Below are 17,427 nucleotides of genomic sequence, written 5' to 3'. Positions count from 1 at the left end.
GCCAGTTTGTATACAACACATTTTCTTTATCCATTCATCCATCAACGGACAGGACATTTGGGTTTCTTCCACCTCTTGGCTATTGTGAATAACGCCTTTGTGAACATGGGTGTACAGATATCTCTTTGAGATCCTGCTTTCAATTCTTTTGGATATGTAACCATGAGTGAGATTGCTGGATCATATGATAATTCTATTTTAAATTTTTTTGAGGAAAACACCATACATTTTTTCCCAATTTCTCCACATCTTTGTCATCACATGTAATTTTCTGTTTTTCTTTTTTTTATAGATTAACCGTCCTAATTGGTATAAGGCGATATTTCATTGTGGTTTTGACCTGCATTTCTTTAATGATTAGTGATGCTGAGCATCTTTTCATATAATTTTTGGACATTTGTATACTTTACAGAAATGTTTACTCAAATGTTTTGCTTATTTTATTTTACTGTCTCTATTATGTCCTTGATTAAATGGTAAGTTCTTTAACATGGTACCTTGGCTCTCTTAAAATTCTTTTTTTCATTAGGCTTTAATTTTTTAGAGTAGTTTTTAGGTTCCCAGTAGAGTTAAGGGGAAGGTACAGAGATTTCCCATACACTCCCTGCTCCTGTGCCCACAGCTTCTGCCATTATCAACACACCTCCACAGGAGGGGTACATTTGTTATTCAGTTGATGAACCTACGTTGACACATCACAATCACCCACAATTCATCATTTACAGTATGGTTTACTCATGGTGTTGTATATTCTGTGGGTGTGAACAAATATATAATGACCTGTAGCCATCATTATGGCTTCATACGGAGTATGAGACTTCATGGTATTTGCAATATATAAAATAGAGTGAATTTCTTAAGCTTGAGAGTAATACTACTCTTGGACCCTTTCATGAATACTTTAAACTGTCTCTACCTCTCAATATTTCACTCTTTCTCTTAAGTAGAGATTACTTTACTTTGAAGGTACTTCAAATTTCCCTTAGGAGAAACTTTCTAAGAAGAAAACTTCTCCTACTAATAAGTCTCAGTTGGATTTTCCCATGTTTGCTCTCAACCCCCTGCCCACCCAGGGGGCTGGGTCTCACGGTGTCTCATTTGACCTGTGTGCACTTCCAGAGCACCAGTGCCACTTGGGTTCTAAACTATAATGAGTCTCGACAAAGCACAGTTCCCTCCAGGGCAGTGAGAACCAGCCTGTGACTTGTACCTGTGTAGTGGGAATAGTGTCATGATGAAGAAGTGAAGTGCTGCAGAGAAAGAAAAGCATTATGACTATTTTGGTTAGGTAGGTTTTGTCAACAAAGATATTCTTGCACCATTGAAGAGTTGAGCCAAGAAGCTGCTTGTCCCAAAGGGCCATGGGAACATCTCAGAGGGTGATGGAGAATATGGAATAAGAGAAGTGGAGTGGTGTGCATGCATTTTCCTGCCCACTGAGCAAAGAAGTACCTTCTCAGTGTAACCCTCTTCTTATCTTCTATTTCTTTTTTTTTTTTTTTTTAACATTGATTTATTTTTAAGAGACAAAGAGAGACAGAGCACGAGTGGGGGAGGGGCAGAGAGAGAGGGAGACACAGAATCCGAAGCAGGCTCCAGGCTCTAAGCTGTCAGCACAGAGCCCAATGTGGGGCTTGAACCCATGAATCATGAGATGATGATCTGAGCTGAAGTTGGACACTTAACTGGTTGAGCCACCCAGGCATCCGTTATCTTCTATTTCTGTACCTCAAATGGGCCTCGTGTTAACCAATACAACTTTTCTCTATTTTTTTTAACTTTCCCTATGTTTTCTCTCTTTTTTTTAAGTAGTAAATAAGTCTTAGAGATTTAATGCACGGTATAAATATACACACCAGGGGCGCCTGGGTGGCGCAGTCGGTTAAGCGTCCGACTTCAGCCAGGTCACGATCTCGCGGTCCGTGAGTTCGAGCCCCGCGTCAGGCTCTGGGCTGATGGCTCAGAGCCTGGAGCCTGTTTCCGATTCTGTGTCTCCCTCTCTCTCTGCCCCTCCCCCGTTCATGCTCTGTCTCTCTCTGTCCCAAAAAATAAATAAACGTTGAAAAAAAAAAAATTAAAAAAAAAAAATATACACACCAATATTGCATTATAATCAAACTTGTTGAGAGACTAGAACTTAATTATTCCAACCACTAAAAAGAAATGATAATTATGTAATGTGATGGAGGTGCTAATTATCACTACAATGGCAATTGCTACCTTATAAAAATCTATCATATTAACATGTTGTACACCTTAAATTTATACAACATTGTAAGTCAAAAATATTTCAATAAGAAAAAGGAAAGGCAGTTTTAAGATAATAAACCAATACACACACATATATATGTATAAGCAGATACATATATATGTGTGTATAAATATAAATATAAATATAAATATAAATATAAATATAAATATAAATACATATAAACTGAAAAACAAAGATTAGCGTCAACTATCTTTGGCTTCCATAAAATGGTTCCACTACTTGCCTGTGATGTGTTTAATGTTTTTCCAAGTCAAATCACTGAAAACAATTTTATAGAGTAACCCAGGAAGCAGAGCAATGATGTCATCAATTGAAAAGTTGTAGGGGTGCCTGGGTGGCACAGTCGGTTAAGTCAGGTCATGATCTCACAGTTTGAGTTCGAGCCCCACACTGGGCTCTGTGCTGACAGCTCAGAGCCTGGAGCCTGCTTTGGATTCTGTCACCTTCTCTCTCTGCCCCTCCCCACTTGTGCTCTCTCTGTCTCTCAAAAACAAATAAATGAAAAGTTATTAAACCTTTAGTTGCATTATATAATTATACAGGCATATCTTAAAGAATAGCTAACCCATTGGCAATGAAGACAGACTGTCATTTACCTGACTTCTATATTAGAACTGAATTCAGGGATGCCTGGGTGGCTTAGTCAGCTACGCATCCAACTCTTATTTTGGTTTCAGGTCATAAACCCAGGGTTGTGGGATAGAGCCCCATGTTGGGCTCCACGCTGGGCATGGAGCCTGCTGAAGATTCTCTTTCTCCCTCTCTCTCTCCCCTCTCCCCTGCTTTCATGCATTGTCTCAAAACAAAACAAAAACTGAGTTCAATTTACCATTTCTAATATTATTGAGAGAGCTTATTAGAACATAAGACTTTGATGACAGAGACCCAAATTTTTTTCCCCCCAGAGTTTGCTAGTCAAACATGAATTCTTTTTCATACTTCTATAAATTCCTAACCTTTTTAGTCTTAAAAAAAACAAAAAGCCACAAATTAAAGTATGAAATTCGTAAGTTCCATTGTAATTATTAGCCTCAGCCTCCCCCATCAACATTTAGCCCAACTATGTATTTAATCTTCCTTTTTTTCTTCACTCACCTGTATCTTTCAAAATCTCCCAGCATTCAAAAAGACAGTCTTCTCCCTGATTAACAGTGCACAAAACTCTCACAAATTGCCTACTTTTTTTCCCTACAGTTTTATTCTATTAATTTGGGTTTACTTATATATTATATTGTAAAACATTTTTTTAAAGTTTATTTATTTTGGGAGAGAGAAAGAGTGTGTGCGTGCAAGTTGGGGAGGGGCAGACAGAGAGGGAGAGAGAGAATCCCAAGCAGAGCCCGACATAGGCTTGATCCCACAAACCGTGAGATCATGATCTGAGCTGAAATCAACAGTTGGGCGCTTAGCTGACTGAGCCACCCAGGTGCCACTATAAAACATTTTAAATCAGCCTTTTCATTGGTATTTTGTTAACTAATTTAGAAGAAGTTCAAGTCCTGATGCCTTCTGTATGTATGGTAAGAGCACCAAAACACACCACAAAATATTTTGTATTAGACATGGCTTTTTCAGTGAAGTAGAGCAGCTGTGCTCATCCAGTTAAGCAAGTGGCCAATGGTAAACTGTAGAGTGAGGGGAGTCAAGGATCCAAAATAATCACATTCCAAATGATTAGTGAGATAGGAATATGTACGTTCCAAAAGCCTATGTTTTATGAAAGTGTGTTACTGACAAAGCAGAACTAAAACAATTACTATTATTATTGAATTTATTTATCTTGAGAGAGATAGAACACATAAGGGGGGGAGGGGCAGAGAGAGCAGGAGAGAGAGAATCCCAAGCAGGCTCTGCACTGTCAGTGAAGAGCACAGCTCAGGGCTCAAACTCACAAACCGTGAGATCATGATCTGAGCTGAAAGCAAGAGTCGGACGCTTAACCCACTGAGCCACCCAGGCACCCAAGAACTAGCAACAATTACTAAAGGACAAAGCGGCTAATTCTAGACATTGGCTATACCTCTTGGCTGTATGTGTGCGTTCTCATCTGTTACTCCTCATCCATGTCCTTACCGGAACTGCTACAGTGGGAGGGATCCATACGTCTTCCATTTTTGCCAGAGCAGGCTACAGCTCTAAAGTGCATGCCTTTTCCACATTCTTTGACATCTCCTCTTACCCAAAATCCTCGTTGAGACTCCCTTCTGCCTTTTGGAAGAATGCAATCTCACCAGTTTCCCTAAGGCTGAGATAGAAATACATCACAAACGCAGAGTTCCATTTCCACAAGAAGGTACAGGTCAGAGCCTTGGCATTTCTCCTTCTCACCTTCTCCCTCTTCCCTGTGGGCTGTCACCATGGACTTAGGGCTGTTTCACAGTTCGTGGAGCAAGGTGTCAACTTGGACCATGCTGTGAAGTTGCAGTCATCTCCACTGTGCATTCTCGCACAAGGGGAGGCATGACATTTGTCTGCTTGAGGCATTCTGTCATTTCTGCTGACTGGGTATCATCAGAGATGCAGGACACCAAAATTCTTGGGACTCTTGAAGTCTGACATCAGTTTCACAAGGCTGAAATCAAGATGTCAGCAAGGCTGGTTCTTACTGGAGGCTAGGGAGAATCAAGTATCTCACCTTTTCCAGCTTCTAGAGGCCACCTACATCCTTCACTGCTATGCCCTGGCTCCAGCTTCAAAGCCCACAGTGTACACCTCCGCCTCTCTGTCCCTCGACACATCATAAAAGAAGACTGTTTCCCTGACAGAATGTGAATAGTAGCATAGTGTCCAGAACAAATTAAGGCTGTGGGTCAGAGCTATGCCTTCAACATCTGTTGGTTTTTTTTTTCATTTTTATTTTTTTTAAATGTTTGTCTATTTTTGAGAGAGAGAGAGAGAGAGAGAGAGAGAGAGAGAGAGAGAGAGAGAGAGAAATAGAGGGAAGGAGTGGGGGAAGGGCAAGGAGAGAGGAATACAAAGGATCCAAAGTGGGCTCTGCACTGACAGCAGAGATCCCAATGTGGGGCTCGAACTCACAAACGGTGAGGTCATGATCTCAGCCAAAGTTGGAGGCTTAGCTGACTGAGCCACCCAGGCGCCCCAATGTCTGTTAGCTCTAGAAAACATGTACCATCTACTCTAATTATCCAAGCAGTCCTGGGAGGCTCCGTCCACTATCACATTGCCTACCAGCTGTGCTTCAAGGAGAGGAATTTTAGTAGTTCATCAAAATTCTTTTTAATTTCCTTTCTAGCATGTGCTGTCTTTCAGCCACAGGCAATACTTAGCTCTATGGAATTTACGTCTGGAGAACAACATTCCAATGTAAGAGAGACATTGATAAACAGGGACTACGTCATATTTTATGCACATACTTCCCGAGTACATTTTCCTTGAAAAATTATTTTGTCTTTTTTTGCATAGTCAATGAATAAATACATTCTTGTGAAAACCATTAAAGCACAACGATTTATCAGGCTGCTCCTTTGGATATATCCACAGTTCATCCCACTCTCACCACCAGGGTTAATTCTTCTAATCAGACCTTTCTTATTCTTATTCAGTACTGTGGCAGTACTTAAACTTTATTGTGCTTAAGTATTACCTGGAAAGCAAGTGGTGAGCAAGTAGCTTGATTCCTCAGCCCTACTCTAGAGATTCTGATTCAGTAGGTTTGGGGGGGAAGTGAGAATATGTTTTTCTGATTAAATCTTAAATAATGTTGACGTTGCTGATCCACAGACCACATTTTGAAAGGCACTGCTATTGGCATATGGTATAGAAGTGGTATAGAGATATTTAGTATAATTTTGTGTATATGGTGTTATGCAAATATTACACTGTTTATAATTTGCTTTTAAAAATTAATGTATCTTGGAAACAGCATCATGGCAAGAATATGGGTCTACCACGCTCTTTTAAGCTCCTACAAAGTATCTTATATTTCCTTCTGTTTCATTAGGTGCTTACTATAATTTGTTAGGATTTCCTTTCTTGTACAACAATTTGTGTTGATACTTGTCTGTTTAACGTTTGGTTTTTAATGTTCTTTTTATTAACTGAAACACAAGCACTAGCCAGAGGATGTATATCTTCTCTAAGTATAGTCACACACTTTAACTATTGTATTTCATCTTTTAAAGAAATCTTTCCTCAGAGACTCCTAACTTGCTAAAGTCTTTCCTGGTCATTCTCTAGACTTGGTATAGAACTGTGATCTCTATCAGTAATCTGTGGTCTCTATCAGTAATCTGGGATTGGTTTTGCTTCTGACTTGAGCTGTGTTCCCCAGTTCCTGATTTGATATTTTCCTCTTGCCTCTTCCCAAACTGCCTTGTTTTGTTAGTTCAATAGCTTTCCAGAAAAGGGTGCATGAGTGGTAATTTTTTTGTGACTTTGAATGTCTGGACATATCTTTGTTCTATTGATGGTCTGGCTGGCTATAGAATTTTCAATATTTTGAAATTTCTTAATGATGTGTCTTTGTGTGGATTTTTTTTTTTTTCAGCCACAGTTTGGGTACTGCTTGGAAACTTTCAATCTGAAATCTGATTGATTTCAGATATATATCTACATATATACATACTGTGATGATTTCCTTCTCTTTATTTTCTGGACTTTTAGTATTATGTTGGAACTTCTGGATTGGTACTCTAATGGGCTAATCTCTTGTCTTTCTTTGTGTTTTTGCTCTATCCACTGGGAGATTTTTGTAACTTCATCTTCCAATTTTTCTGTTTAGTTTTTCCTAGTTTTGACCTTGTTTTTACTTTCCAAGAGCTATTTTTATTCTTTGAATGATTTTTTAAATTTTTTATGAATAAAATTTATTGTCAAATTGGCTTCCATACAACACCCAGTGCTCATCCCAACAAGTGTCCTCCTCGATGCCCATCACCCACTTTCCCTTCTCCCCCACCCACCCTGAGTTTGTTGTCTGTATTTAAGAGTCTCTTGTGGTTTGCTTCCCTCCCTCTCTGTACCTATTTTTTTCCCCTTTCCTTCCCCCATGGCCGTCTGTTAAGTGTCTCAAGATCCACATATGAAGGAAAACATATGATATCTGTCCTTCTCTGACTGACTTATTTCACTCAGCATAATAACTTCCAGTTCCATCCACATTGCTGCAAATGTGGATGATTTGCATTTCATCCACATGATTTCATCTGAATGATTTTTATATACTACAACTTCTTTATCCACTTATTTGTCAATGGACACCTAGGTTGTTTCAACATCTTGGCTGTCATAAATAATACTGCCATGAACATGAGGGTGCAGATATCTCTTTGACATAATGTTTTAGTTTCCTTTGGATACATTCACAGAAGTGGGGTTACTGGATCATATGGTAGTTCTATTTTTATATTTTTGAGGAACCTCTATATCATTTTCCATAGTGGCTGCACTAATTTATATTCCCATCAACAGTATACAGGGTTCCCTTTTCTACACATCCTCACCAGCACTGTGCCTTGTCTTTTTGATGCTAGCCATCTTAGTAGATGTGAGGTGATATTTCATTCTGGTTTTGAATTAATTTCCCTGACAATTAGTGATGTTGAGCACCTTTTGATGTACTTCTGTTGGTTATTTGTATGTCTTCTGTGCAAAGATATCTATTCAGATCCTCTGCCCATTTTTAAATTAGACTGTTTTTGCTATTGAATTGTGAGTTCTTTGTATATTTTGGAAATTAACCTCTTATATATAATTTGCAGATGTTTTCTACCATTCCACAGGTTGCCTTTTCATTTTGTTGATGGTTTCCTTTGCTGTGCAGAAGCCTTTTATATTAGATTTTGATTTATATATTTCAAAGCTGTGTAGTTAAATCTATAAAATATCATGACTGTTGTGTCTTTTTGATATATTGAAATGTGCTTGCACAGTTATTAATATGTAATAGTCCTCCTGGGTTACTCTAATAATTTTCATCTTGTATTTATTTCAATATTAATATCGTTATGGTTGGTTTTCCTCTAAGCATTCTCTTGATATACCGTTTCTCATCCCTTTATTTCAACATTGTCTTGTTATTTTAAGCCCATCTTTTAAATAGTTGAGTTTAATTTTAACCTCCTCAATCTGTGAGTCTGTCCTCTAAAATGAATTTTACTTATTAATATTTATTGTTATTTTATATTTAGGCCTGTTTGTACCCCTTATTTATTTGCTCATTCTTGCTATTCTTTTGTATTATTTTTTACTTTGCTCCCCACCCCCATTCTATTGTTTGTTGAATTGATGATTTCTTTTTTTTTTCCCGCTAGTTTATTAGAAGAAATAATGCCATACACATATTTAAACTTATATTTTCTAACAATGTCTATAAGTTAATACCTACATCTGTAGGGGCTCCTGGGTGGCTCAGTTGATTGAGCATCTGACTTTGGCTCAGGTCATGATCTGGCGGTCTGCCCCTCCCCTGCTTGCACTTTGTGTCTCTGAAATAAATAAAAGGTTAAAAAAATTAAAAAAAAAACCCTACATCTGTAGAAGTTAGGTACTGTTATAATGATGTTTTGTAATATGCTATCCTCCAGATAAACCCAAATAATAGCAGTCTTTTTCACCATTCATGCATCTATGTAGTGGCTGAGTTTCAGCTGATATAGGCTGGGTGTGGTGACATAGCTTTGCTACTCATGGTGGCTTGGTTGATTGGTTGGAATACCTGTGCTCCATGTGTCTGTCATCCTCTCCTCGGAACAGCAGGCTGGGGCATGTCTTAATAGCAATAGTGTAGGCACAAGAGGGTAAGCTTAACTCTGAAAGCCCGTTTTAAGTCTCTGGTTGAGTCATAGCTGCTAACATGTCACATGTTCTAGCACACGGTGAATAGATAAGGATATATACTCCAAGGCATTATGAGGGCATTGCAAAATTACATGATAAGGAGTGTGGATGTGTGATCCCTTTACTAAGGAGAGAGAGAACAGAGCAAGGATCCAGTCTACCAGGACGTTCTTCCCTTTAACAAGAGGACCTTTAAAAAAATTTGTACAGTCCCTCTTTTTTTCCTCCCTACCATCTTCTATGTATATATTTGAGATTTTTGTTATTTGATATTGCTGTTATTTTTAATTTAAAAAATGTATACTTATTGAGACAGGGATATCCAGGGTGCTGCATGGATCTGAGTTCTGGCAGTGGCTGCTATGATGCACTGATCAGAGTCTCCATCAGGAAAGAGGGACTCGCAGTTGTGGGGATGTTGCCCCCATCCAGACTGTTCTCAACTCTCAGACACTGTCAGGGATTGCCTTGACCGAAGAAGGTGCCTTGCCAAGGCCATGCCCTCTTCCCAGGTGGTCCCATCCAATGACTGTTGAGTATGTTGAGTATGAGGATATCAAAGTCTGGCCCTTTTGCTCCAGTTTAGGGTGGTCCTCAAGGTTCATCCAACTTTTGGAACTCCTCAGAGAATCAGCTAAGGCTTCTTCTTCTTTTTTTTTTAATATGAAATTTATTGTCAATTTGGTTTCCATACAACACCCAGTGCTCTCACCTAAGGCTTCTATTGCAATACATTGTATCACTGCACAGTTTCTGCCTAATCTTGCTCCCTTACCCTCCTTTCTCTTCCTGAAGTGTTGATTCTCAGAGCACTCCCAATTAAGCTTGTTTACATGCTAATTCCTATTTCAGATAACTTACCTGGGAACCCATCCCTGAGAGTTGACGTGGGTGGTCCCCCAAACCCAAACCAGATCAAAACAAAAGACACATGCTGGGATAAAATCCTGGAGTAGAACCACACATTACCTGGTTGGCAAAGAGAACTGTTACTGGTGGTAGCGGGAGCACCATGAGACCCTGACAAAAATAAGCAGTATAATTGTGAAAAAATCTACTGTTGGGCAATTGGGACAGTGGATCAGTGGAAGGTAATGTGTTAGCAGGTACAATGTGTAAAGCAGATGGTAAAAATGAGAGAAAAAGCAACTATAAGTATAATAATATTGAATGTTTATTGCTAAACTTAATTGAAACTTGGAAAAAGGTAATGAAAAGTTAAGAAAGAGCAATTAGAAATTACAAGCTAAATGTGAAAGTCAAAGGGCCTACTTGGTATCATATGCAAATGTTCTCATGTCCTATGGCTGGAAAGCAGAGAAAACAAAGGACCAGGGTCATGAGATTAATTGTGAGTAGATGAGCCCTAAACCAAGGTATATCTGCAATGTCAAGGTTGGGAAACAATAGGACCCTGCCATCTTGGATGGGGACAGTGATATTAATGCATTCTAAAAATCTTGAATCCTCCAGATTTTTCTCAGTCTTTGAGCCTGAAGAAGTGACCCACTTTCTTATAAGGGCTAGAATTCCTTCCTTGCTTGAAGATGATGCAAAGGCACCTTTCCCTTACCCCCATCAGGATGTACACCTGTCTCCCTTCCTGGCCCAAAGCCAAATCTCCCTTCCTGGGATTAAGTTATAATATCACCCAGGAGGGGATGTACTAGATCTGAAAGACAGGAAAAGAACACAACCTCAAAGGAGCCGTAGTATTTAGCTAGCATGTTTCAGCAAAAGCTGGGAGAAACATGGGGTTGGGTTTTGAGGGTCCCTGATCAAGAGGAGAGCAACAGGATTTAAGGTAGAGGAAAGGAGAGTGTATCAATTTGAGAGCACTCTGTCAGGAATAGGATGTATATAAATAATATATAAATGTTTCAAATATGAATATTTTTTTGTGTTTTCATGTAACATAACTTTTCTTCAATTGAATACAGACCTCCATCATTTTCAGTCACTGCATGGTGTTCTATTATGAGGCTGTGTCATAATTTTAATATTGTTTTCTGTGTCTCTGAATGAACACTGCTTTTCCTTTTTTGAGTAATTACATTTTGTCCATTGGTCAAGCAGCAAATTTTGTCCTACTGTTCTGTTACTCAGTCTTGCCATATTGTTTGCACTTTGGATGTCATTCACTATTCTTGATCAGCTTTTCCCTCTCTCTTTGGAATTGCTTCACATTTGTTTACTATAGTGGAACAAAAAGAAAGAATTCTCAGTGATGTTGCTTTTACTAAAGACAGTTCTGAAAATACAGCAGCTTTTAATAAGTCTTATTTCCTCAAAACATGCAGACTCTTTTAATTAAGAATTTTGTGTTGGTCTGAAAACTGCAAAGTTCTTTCGCTATTGTGCCTTGTGGTTTTGTGATATAGAGAATGTACACAAAAGTAAGGATTAATTCTATGAAGACACATGGGTCTGCTCACCTGTTTGCCTCCACATTTTGGAAACAGGATAATCTAATAGGATAGTCAAGTGTGACTGGCTTCATCAAAATGTATTTCCAAAGCAGTACATGGAGGAAGTCTTTACATTGAACCTTTTGAAATGCCGTAATGGGAAAGAAGTGTACAAAATCTCTTAAATTATCAACTTAAGGAGGATTGTATACAATAAATATATACATATATAATGGGGTCCTGATATTAACTTACAGTTGGTGTATAACTATGAGTGCTTTCCTTATTCTGTCAGGCTTAGACTTCTCTTCTCAAATAATTTAGGTTCTCTTGATGTTTTTCTATCTAGTGGTCATGAGGAAGCTTAATTTGCATGCCATATTTGAGGACATTGAGATAAAGTACTGGCCAAGGAAGATTTCTTCAAAGTAGTGAAGGGAATGTTGAGGGCAATAGAATTCAAACAAAGAGCAGATAAGAACTCTACATACATTTTTGGTGAAACAAAGAAAGAATGAAGACATGAGAGTAGAAACATTGGCTGAATTTGCGGATATCAGGTGGATCCAGCAAGGGGAAATTCTTTTGGGCACAGATTCACAGCCAAGTACTCCTCACTCATCTGAATACCTTCTTGCTGGGTTTCATGGCATTACTTCTTTTCATGATCCCCAAATGTTGTAAACCCTCAGATATCAGAAACTTTTGGAAAAAGCTATGATCATTTAAGCAGAAAAAACTAACTTCCAACTTTAGGGGCCATGGTGGAAAGCACCAATAATTGCATAGACGTGTGAAGACCTTTGATGCTACCAATGGTAGCTGGTGGGCAAGAAGAACATTGATGATAGGAGTTCTTTTATTTTTTTTTAAATATAATTTATTGTCAAATTGGCTTCCATACAACACCTAGTGCTCATCCCAACAAGTGCCCTCCTCAATGCCCATCACCCATTTTCTCCTCTCCCCCACCTCCCACCCACCCTCAGTTTGTTCTCTGTATTTAAGAGTCTCTTGTGGTTTGCTTCCCTCCCTCTCTGTAGCTATTTTTCCCCCTTCCCTTCCCCCATGGCCTTGTGTTAAGTCTCTCAAGATCCACATATGAGTGAAAACATATGATATCTGTCCTTCTCTGACTGACTTATTTCACTCAGCATAATACCTTCCAGTATCATCCACGTTGTTGCAAATGGCATGATTTCATTCTTTCTCATTACCAAGTAGTATTCCATTGTATACATAAACCACATCTTCTTTACCCATTCATCAGTTGATGGACATTTAGGCTCTTTCCGTAATTTGGCTGTTGTTGAAAGTGCTGCTATAAACATTGGGGTACATGTGCCCCTATGCATCAGCACTCCTGTATCCCTTGAGTAAATTCCTAGTAGTGCTATTGCTAGGTCATAGGGTAGCTATTTTTAATTTTTTGAGGAACCTCCACACTGTTTTCCAGAGTGGCTGCACCAGTGTGCATTCCCACCAACAGTGCAAGAGGGTTCCCGTTTCTGATAGGAGTTCTCTTATGAGGAAATTAACAAAGGTGGGTGTTGGCTCAGAGCAAAATGCCATATTATCATTATCCAAGTTTGTGATATTCCTTCAAGTTGGTATGCTCTGGGGGCAGTAAGAGTCTTTTTCCACATTCTTCTCCTCCTTTTTCCCTTTCTTTCTCTTTCTTTAAAAATGTGTCTTTATCTTTTGCATTATCTCTTTCCACATGCCTTTGTGCCATTTCCTTCCACCTGAATCTGATCTTTCTCAATGCCTTGTTTTTATTTGAAAATAATTTGTGTGTCTTGTTAAAGTAAACAGGTTCATTCCGAAAGACCGATTCCTGGATGATTTAAAGGGATAAATTCATTAATGTCTTCTAATTTACTTTTTTCCAGCCTGATTTATTTTGCATCTTGGGCTCATGCTAATTTTTATAGGTACACTAGGAGGCACTGTTGAGTTTTAAATATCCCAGTAGTGTTTTCCTGGTTTATATTAATGCTGAACTTGCAATTCTTTTCATTTATGTCAGTATTTCACCTTCTGTGCTAGCAGTAGGGTATGAAAAAGATGTGTAGATTTGCTTCCAGTGCAGAAAAAAATAATGATGATTTAAAACAGTGCTTGTTGAAAGTTAGGGTAAGAAAAATGCATATTTGTGAAGGAGTATTGATTTTTTTTTCTTTTGGCATTTATGGGTTATAAATTCACATTAGTGATACAGCCAATATACAAACCACAGTTGTAGCAACCAGAGAAGGAAACAGGATATGGCCCCTTTTGTAAGATGCTCATAATATTCCCAAGGAGGCAGGGGAAAACTCCATTCATCTGCAGTTTATTCAGAATGTTCTTTTCTTTTGCTTGTCATTTTGGAATGGATTTAACTGCTGGATTTAACTGGATTTAATGGATTTAACTGTTGCTAAAAAGTTACAGGAACAACAGCCTCATAGCTAGAAATCATCTGTTTCTTCACAAAACAAGTTCACCCAGATCAGTCATGTGACCTCCCCAGCAGTGCCCAGCCCTCTGACCTGAGTCCTGTCGGAACAGCATCTCTTTGGGATTGAAAAAGAATTCATGTTCTAAGTCTTTCCTGCTATTTCTCTCAAGTTTGTTGCCTGCTGTAATGTCGAGTCCTTTTTCCTTTTAAACCACGTACTGCAAAGTAAACCTAAAAACCCAAATCCTTTCGACAGAGAATTCAATGTGCGGATTTGGGATAATATAAGCCACAAATGTCTGATCAGTATCTTACCACTACACAAGTTAAAAAAATTGATTAAGCGTGGTTTGAGTTTTCTCATTGGTAAAGCAAGGTTAGTTGTGTGAACATTTAAACTGTTTTTAGTATAATTCAAGCTGAACCTCAGAAGATTCTTAAATTTATGTTTGATTTTTTTGTGTATTAACAGAATCAAATCTAAGTCTGTTTTTTAAAATCTGCATTTAATACATTTTCATCAGTTTACAAATATTTTTGGAATGATTAATTAATTTCCCTTAAAAAGCATTGATTAAAAACACATTTGTTTATGTAGTTACTATGTGCAGCTAATTACTTGTGATTCTTGTTCACCTGATGTCCACACTCCACTGAGGCACCAAATATATCTGGATTTGCATCCGGATCTCTTGGACAACCTATTTGATTCTCTGAGTATCAGACTGATGAGGACAAAAATACTTTCATCATAATGGCTTTGTAAGGATTAAATGAGGCACTGATGTAAAGTAGTCAAAGTAGCAAAGTGTTTGGTGGAATCTAGCATGTTCCCTTTTGTATCTACATAAGACCAGCGATGATGCAACAGGCAGAAACAGCAAGAGTCCAAACTGCTGCCTTGTGGTGTGTTCCCACATCATGCTGGAGAAATCTCACAAAGGTGAAGAAAGTAATACAAAGGGGTATGCACATTTCTTGCACTATGGCGTCAAAGGAAAAGTATAGCTACTGTTCAAAACCTAGGATAAATTTGAGCTATTTATAATATATGCTGCACTCCAGAGTATTTTTTTTAATTTTTTAAATGTTTTTATTTATTTTTAAAGGAGAGAGAGAGACAGAGCATGAGCGGGGGAGGAACAGAGAAGGAGGGAGACACAGAATCCGAAGCAAGGCTCCAGGCTCTGAGCTGTCAGCACAGAGCCGGATGTGGGGCTCAAACCCATGAACCGTGAGATCATGACCTGAGCCTAAGTCAGAGGCTTAGCAGACTGAGCCGCCTAGGGACCCCTGCACTCCAGACTATTTTAATCAAAGTTCTTGTGAATGACTTTGGATCAAAGAAATGAATCAAATAATCAACGGAAGTAGAGCCTCTATTTCCTTAGCGCCGTATATTCGTGCTTAGAATATGGCGCCTTTGAAAATTCATGTTAAAATTTTTTTTTGAAGAGATACCAGGGCTCAAGGCCCAAGAAGTGCAAATGAACATAACTAAATATAAATCACTCTACTCTCATTGCCCTTCCTGGGGTCAGCCTCTGCTACATTCTTGGGTATCTTTCTATTGAGAGTAAATAGACACATGATAGATAGATAGATAGATAGATAGATAGATAGATGAATGGATATGGATATGGACACAGATATACATGTAGTTACAATCTTTTCACTCATTGGGATATAGCTTTAGGATACATTACTAGAAAAGGAATTGCATCAAAGGCTTTGTGCATTTATAATTTTTATATTGCCAAATTGCCCTCTGTAGAGAATATATACATATATCCTCCCCATATATATATATTATCACCAGTGCCTATATTCTTTTTTTTGTTTGTTTTTAACTTAGGAAAAATTGCTATATAACATTATATTAGTTTCAGGTGTACAACAAAGTAGTTTGATCTTTGCATATACTACAGAGTGATCACCACAGTAAGTCTCATAACCACCTGTCACCATACGGTTGACCCCCTTCACACTTTTTGCTCACTTCCCAGCCCCCTTCCCCTCTGATAACCAACAATCTGTTCTCTGTATCTATGAGTTTTGTTTGGTTTTTGAGATTCCACATATAAGTGAAATCATACAGTATTTGTCTTTCTCTGACTTATTTCACTTGTCATAATACCCTCAACAATACCTATATTCTTCAGCAGTACCATTTATTACTTTTTGGATCACAATTTGATAGGTAGAAATGATCTTTCAGTGTAGTTTCAGTGAAGTGTCTTTATTATGAGTGATATTATTACATTTTAGGAGCCATTTTTATTTTTTTCTGTGAATTGTCTTTTCATATCATTCACCTATGTTAGATTGGTCTCTTAGTCTTGTTATTAATATATTAAAAATACATTAGGAAAATAAGACCTTTGTAATTTGAGTTGTGATTTTTTTTCCAGCTTTTTATTTATCTTTTGGCTTTTTTTACGTGAATTTTCATATGCAGGCATTTTACATTTTTCTGTAATGTGGTCCCACTAAGATTATAAAAGCATAGAATTTGCCACATATTGAATTCCCATGTGTATTTTGCTGTGTTTAGAAAATTGCATTTTAAGATAAAGTTTACTTTTTCCTGGAATTATTATCTTTTATTCCAGAAGAAACATAATACTATTTCTAAAAGAGTTGGAGGAGACCAATATGGGTTATAGAAAGGGATTGTATTAAAGATTACATAATATCTAAGACTAGATAGAGTAAGGCATCATAGCTTATTCAAAACCTTTGGAGGTCTTGCCTGGTGAATAGAAACAAATGATTTTAATCAGCGCATTCATTGTATGCCTGTAAATGGATCCTTCTAAAAGCTTGAAACTAGTCCTTCTCTTATTTGGTTAAGACAACTTCATTTGGTGGGAATCTCTGTGAGCTTTAGGAATATCCCATTTGCATGGCCAATTACTTTTTAGCATTCCTGGGCATGTCTGTCATAGATGACAGGCGTATCTAGTCCAATAGCACAAAGTTACACTCTTAATATAAAGTTAGAGAAATGTTTTTTTTCAATTAGCTTGCTTACATGATTGATACATGTATGTGCATGTGTGTCCTTTAAAGGACAATAACGAGACTTAGCAGAAAATTTCCAAAATATTTCTTATAAAACAGTAGAGCCCAACCTGATGAAGTTTCTCTACAATATTTGAAGAACTTCAGACAATCACGTGCTTATAATTGTAAATATTTAAATAGTGCCATTGGGAGAAATTTTGGTTTGTAAAAAGCTAGTGTAGATATGTACTTGAAAACAATTTACATAATTGTAAAAAAATTCTCAGTGATTAAAAATGGCTAAAGAAAGGCAAAGAGTGGGTTTCTTCCTAGCCCCTCTTAGAAGTCTCTGGTTTGTATTACTAAATGGCTACCTACAGCTTTACTCAACAGTCGTAACTTAAGGCCGCCAAGGCTGATTTCTTTGAGTGAAGGTTGCTGGATTGCTCTTTTTCCAATAAATGTAGAGTCTGATTTATTTCATGTTAAGCAGACAAAGA

This window comes from Leopardus geoffroyi, chromosome D4 (assembly GCF_018350155.1).
Source record: "Leopardus geoffroyi isolate Oge1 chromosome D4, O.geoffroyi_Oge1_pat1.0, whole genome shotgun sequence".
NCBI classification, from domain to species: domain Eukaryota; kingdom Metazoa; phylum Chordata; class Mammalia; order Carnivora; family Felidae; genus Leopardus; species Leopardus geoffroyi.
This window is presented reverse-complemented; position numbering follows the sequence as displayed.